General features: G+C 40.5%; 1 protein-coding gene across 1 annotated transcript in view; it reads right to left on the bottom strand.

Moving 5' to 3' along the window:
* The window catches only part of GRAP2 (GRB2 related adaptor protein 2), a 42,253-nt gene extending 36,933 nt beyond the window's left edge, over window positions 1-5,320 (bottom strand). The window contains exon 1 of the mRNA XM_074871109.1: window positions 5,145-5,320. The gene's annotated coding sequence lies outside the window, so the exon portion shown is untranslated. The remainder of the gene's footprint in view (window positions 1-5,144) is intronic.
* Between the last annotated feature and the right edge of the window lie 885 nt (window positions 5,321-6,205).

A 6,205-nucleotide genomic window follows, 5' to 3' on the forward strand; every position in this document is an offset into this window, starting at 1 on the left:
ACTAGATTTAGTTCTCTAACAGTAGAGTAAATCAGGAGAATTTTTGTTTCCTTTGATGGATCTAATCTCAGAGACCTGTTACACCAGGGGTTCTCAAACTTTCCTTCACCACAGACCCCCTTTAAATACCTTTTGTGGCTGTGGACCACCAAGACTTAATTCAAGATCTAAAGCACTAGACTGCATCAAATATTTATTTCAATTTTCTCATGAAGGGTCTTCAGATTTGGAGAGAATGGGAAATAAGTTAATCTGTTAATACACACACTCCTATAATAATATCTTTATTGCAATGATTCCATATGAATTTAAAATAATAGCATCAACACTCTTCTTGCTCATATGGCCCATTTTATGTTTTTTTAACTTGCTAATTCCGAACTGGATGCCAATGTTTACATTAAAATATGATGAAAAGTTTTACGATTCTTCTCACGTCCCCCCCTTGTTTGTCTGTGTTCAGTCACCATATATTTTTGTTTATGGGTCCAGGGCCAACACTTGGAGGAGCAGACTTCAGCCTCATTGTGGCTCTAAAGAGGGCCGTTGGGTTAAGAAAATATCTTTAAGAGAAAAACCGGCTAGCCTAGTTAAAGTGAGTTCCACCAACAAAACTAACACCAAATATACTAGTGCGTCAGGCCATGTAGGGCAGGGGCTTGAGTATGAGAGGAGCATTGAGGGGAGGGGGCTGTGGGAAAAGGAGGCGCAGTGATTGTTGTAGGCCAGAACAAATGTTTCTGGGCTGGACATTCCCCACCCCCGCTTTAAGCCTTCGCAGACCCCCTGTGATGATATCTAGGCCCCCCAGGGGTCTGCAGACCACAGGTTTAGAACCACTGTGTTACACTATTAGGATTACCAAGAAAGAAGAATCCAAGCACATAACAGTTCAATAATGGCATTATTTCTGTCTGTCAGTGTAATGATAATACAGCTTGAAATTTGATAATACAACTTGAAACTGTAAACTAATCACCCTGTTAAGAGTTAGAAAGTGTTCTGTCTTCACGTAGAGCTTTGCACACTTGGTTGATAGAGGGTTCAGTTGCCTTTCTCAGAATCATTATGTTTTAACCACTATTTGGGCAGCATACTGGATGTGACAGATGAATAGTCTGATCTGGTACAGCAAATACCATGTACAAACAGTCCGACAGAATGCCTCCAGTATCCTATCTTTATACGCTATACACTTCTGCATGAAAAACAATTACCAGGGCACACTCATGCACAGAGACAATTTTAGAAGTTTGTCCACATCCTAAAATAATCCCTGTTTAGATTGAAGGGTTCTAGAGTGTTTCTCCTGTGCCACAACTCAGCTGTAGCTTGGAGTGGCTATGACCTGGAAACATAATGTTATTTATGTAGCTAGTTTCTTAAAAATAAAAGAGGAGTGCCAGAACTCTGAGGGGTAAAATTTGTACCCTAAGGGTTACTGGTGCATTTGTCATGATGAGATAATAAAAAAATTTGAGAAACTAGAAAGGAAAGCCTAGAGATTGTAAGGCATACAGTACCTTAGAGAAAAAAATGGCGTGTAATTAGTACTGTACACTGCTCTGGAAAGAAAAAGCCATATGTAAGAAAGGTTATAGAGTTAGGAAGAGGGAGGAAGGATGGATCTTGGAGCTCCAAGAGAGGGAAAAAAAGAGTTTCATCATGCATTAGAGCATACTGTTCATTTAGGCATTTGAGTAATTTTCTTTCATCTCATAATATTTCGCAGTACTGACCTGTGATCTTAGTTCTAGGATAATGTGTCCATTCTTAGCAAGCTTATTCCTCAAAGGTTAGCCTCCACTGCTTAGATGTTATTTAAATGGTATTTTAGCACAGTTCTCTAATCAGCAGAACAATTAAAAAAATTTAAGGCTACAGGAAGAACTCAGACCCTTCCAAGATCACTTTTTTTTTTCATTCTCGTCTATTTGAAATCCTTCTAGAAACAGTATTTACAGAAACTACACTTCAGAGATTGCATTCTGGGCTAAAGCCAAAAGGAAAGATGGCTATATCATGGGAATCAGTTTGTACCTTGAAGCATGAAGACATACACTTGTTAGCCTAGCTAACATCACTACCAATTCTACTCATGTTTGTGCAAGTCTCTCTCTCCCCCCCCCCTCGCTTATTTGAAATTATATTTAAAATTAAACTGTTGCTATAAAATGCAGAAACAAAACAGCCTTATCTAGTAACGAAGAAAGAAGATCAAGAATCCAGTTTCCAAGCCCAGCTCAGTGAAACATTTGCTGTGCATCCCTGGGCAAGCCACTTCACCTCTCTGTACTGTAGGACACATCCAAAAAGTACAGTCTAGTCGTACATGGAGATGTTTAAATGGAATGGGGTGCCAAAAGCCATAAAGCTGCCTCCTGGAAGTCCAGTTCAATTTTGCAGATTGTCAAGTCAGTTGAGCTAGCACTGTTTTAGTGCTTCTGTCAACTCAATGTCATTATATTCATGCCTGATTATAGTCATAAAGTGAGAGCATTCATACTCACCTGTCTTTAGGGCAAATGGGCAAAAGGCCCATCAATAGGCAAAAATGTGTGTAGACACTTTTTTCATTAAGATGAAAGTTTTATACAGGAAAGGCAAAGTTACTGCCCTGATTTTATATGTATATATATATATAAATATATATATAAAACCCCCTGATTTTAATATACTTCCTTTGCTGCTGCCCAAATGTACAACGAATTGTGAAAACTAAGCTGGACTAAGAAGTCTCCTTCAAGGGAGGTGCAAAATAAAGATTTTTGAAAGATATCAAGGGATATATGGATATCATTTGCACTGACTGGAATATTGCTTGCAGCCAGTCCTGAGCTTCAGATCAAGTGTGTGACAATCATTATATTGTGTATAGCAATTTGAGGAACTGAAAGAAGACAGAATAGCTACATTCCTCTTAAACCAAAACCAGACTCCAGAGAGAAGAGAGAAAGGTAGAGGAAGACCGAGTCCTATTATATTGTAAAAACTAAAGAAACTAAAATAAACCCCAAAGACACAGGCATATCAAGTGTTGATAGCAATACTTCATTACTGGTAAAACATGTGGCATTTTTTCATCCACAGTGGGTAGGCCCTTCTGACTAATATCAGAGACTGAACTTGCCAGTGAGTGTATTTGATGGTATATATCTTACAGCTCCACTAAGAGGAGAATTTCAAGTGAAAATACTGTTAAGGGAAGAGACATAGTGAAGGGAATGAAGATAATTTTCATTATGTCAGGCAGTAAAAATAAACCAAAAAAGACTGCCTACAGCACTAGTTGCAGACCTGTGGCTTAATAGCAACTTCTTGTCTGCCAGACTTTCAGATATTGCTTGTGGCCACAGAGAGCTGCTGTCAAGCTGCAAATTGATGGGGAGGGCAAAGTATTACATTGTACAGAGGGCATTACATCCTCACTTCTAATGCCCTTGAATCAGCAAAAACGGAGGGCACTGGCCTATGGTTGCAAAAGTAGAAGGTAAATGTGGGGAAAAAACAGAATTTCTGTGTGATTAGATGAAGAAAGACAAAGTTGGAAGAGACAAGTGATGTCTTTTATTAGACTAATGGCTATAACTTACAAAAACCAGACAAGCTTGCAGACACACTATACTGCAAACTAATGTAAGAAGATATAAGAGATCAGGACAGACAGCTAACTTGAGCAGCAGAGCCCTGGTTCTCTGGGAGTTGTACAAAATTATATCTTGCGAAAGACCAATTTTTGTTTTGCCCAGGCAGATCCGTCAGTCTTAACAGTTTAGGAGATGTCTGCGGAAGGGAGTGGTAGAGATGAAAACAACTTCACAATCCAGACAACAAAATTAAGCCAAGTTTAGATGTGTACATTTCACATTGCCTAACCATCCATCTCCAGGTTATTCCACTATCTTGATGAAAATGGGAATGACACACAGCGCTATTTTGTGTTTATTTCTTATCTGTGGGATTGTCAAGTTTGGATGCAAGAACGAAACCGAAGTAAATGTCACTAGATAGGAAAGTAAGGGGAATTGCTTCCCTGGGACACCAACTTCATTTTTTCACTGATCTGCTACTGAGGGAACTATCTTTTCCACAACTCATTTCACCATCTGCCAGGGTTTATGTTCTATTCAGAAACCTGGGAGCAGAGGCTAAAGCATGGGCCTCTCTCTCCTTACAAGTGGATGACTGGCATTGCTAGCTGCATCAGCTACAGTCTTCCATGTCAAAATGTAAATGGTAGGCAACTCTTTCTCATCCCAAAACGCAGCTACTCCTGCCATGCGTGTTCACTAAAAAACTCAGTCATTATAAAACCTTTCTTCTCCAGACAAATATAAATGTGACATCTTCTCCTGCTGCTGTTGCAGAAGAAAGTTTAGATTATTACTTTTTCTAAGAAAATTTTGTGCTGATAGGGTGTTACTAAATCATGTTTTGGAGACTGATGTCCTTTTGCTCACAGTTTAACTATAAGACAAGTCAAGTATTGTGGACTTTCTCTATGCACACAAACACACATGAAACACACACAGACCTTGCCATACAGCTCTATAGCACTCCACTCTAAAGAAACGTCTCATAACAATAAGCATATTACACTTACAATGCATCAAAAAGCTTTACAAGAACATTAAAAAGCAATTGAGGAGAAATTACATTTATGCCTGGCCCCTCAAGGCCCCACCATATTCCACAGGAGACACCAAAAGGAGGGTCAGTGATGCCAGGTCTACCATTGCCGGAAGCTTTTTTCTTTCTAGGCATCTTGCCGCAGTTGGTGTGATCACACTGGGTGTCTCAGAGACACAATAGTCTGATCTCTGTCAGAGCAACCTTAAAGTTTCTGGGAAATCTGGATATCTCTTCGCTTTGTGCTTCTGACTGAACAAAAAAATAATAATTCCCCATTTATTATTTTCTTCTGTTCCAATAAATACCCTCCTTCTGAGCACAGTTGTGATCCCCCATTGACAAGGAAAAAAGCTTGATGCACCTGCAGTGGAAATGAAAACACACTAAATCTTGAGCCTTGCAGCTAAGACCTTACTTGTTTAACTCTGCAGAAAACGTGATGCTAATTTAGCCAACGCATCTACCCTTAAAACTTCATAGTGAAAGAAACAAGCAGCCAAACAGATCTGTACCTTTGAGGCAGGTGGTTGCACTCTGCTGTTTCAGGATCTGTGTTGAGACAAAGCAGTGGGGAATGGCACGAGTCTCATAACAAGATAACCAACTTGCCTCCTGTCTTCAGTGCAAGTGCTTAGCAAAGGCTGAAGTCTGCGGAGCCATGCGGGACACACAAGTCTTCACCGCAGTATCTTTGCCTCTCCCTCATGAAGCACAGCCAATCAAGCCAGCAGGGTGCAAACCTCAAACCGTGCAGGAACTCACAGGACCGGTAGCTTACCGAGCTGGGTGTGGGACTCAGCTTAGTGTGGTTTTATTCTCTTACTGCAAGGGTCACAGCTGTTGTAGAGAAGTTTCTCTGAATGCTACAGCTGTTTGCTGCTCCAGCTGCGTGTAATGTGCTGGGGCACCCTATAACTTGCTCAATGCTCAGTTATTTGATGTATTTGTCTGGAAAGCACTGGCCCCTTTGGACACAGGTAGTGACCCTCAGGAGCAAACCATCAAAGGTGTCCTAAAATGTGGTCTCTTCTCTAATATCGGATGACAGTGGTGGTCATAAGCTATCAGCATTTGAGCTTGTGGAGCACCTCTCCTGCCACACATCCCATTTGATGTGACAGAGTCCATGGGTGCATACACACAGTGCACCCACATGAGAAGATGTACTTGTATCTCTCTAAGCAAACACAGGCACATACAAAGACCATGTAGGTACAGGCCAAGAGGGATTTGCTATAAGAAAGAGTCCAGATTCTGCAATTAGTGTGAACTGGGGGGCTGTCTTCAAGCGGTGAGAAAAGAGGTATGAAAATCTGATTCTTATAAGAACACAGAAAAGGCACCTTTGCCTATTTAGTTTTTGCATCAGTTTAGGCACTAGCAGGGGTGCATTACAGGAGGCTGGTGGACTGGACAGAATGACTGTGACCTACCCAAAGCAGCGATGATTTGTCTGGCTAACACCTGTGTTATGGCTCTTTCAGATGGCAAAATATTTATGTACCACATTAAATGACATAAAAATAAATTCTTTCTCCTCAGGTGAATAAATGTTGAAAAGACACTGCTGAGT

The sequence above is a fragment of the Strix uralensis genome, chromosome 5 (assembly GCF_047716275.1).
Source record: "Strix uralensis isolate ZFMK-TIS-50842 chromosome 5, bStrUra1, whole genome shotgun sequence".
Classification (NCBI taxonomy): Eukaryota; Metazoa; Chordata; class Aves; order Strigiformes; family Strigidae; genus Strix; species Strix uralensis.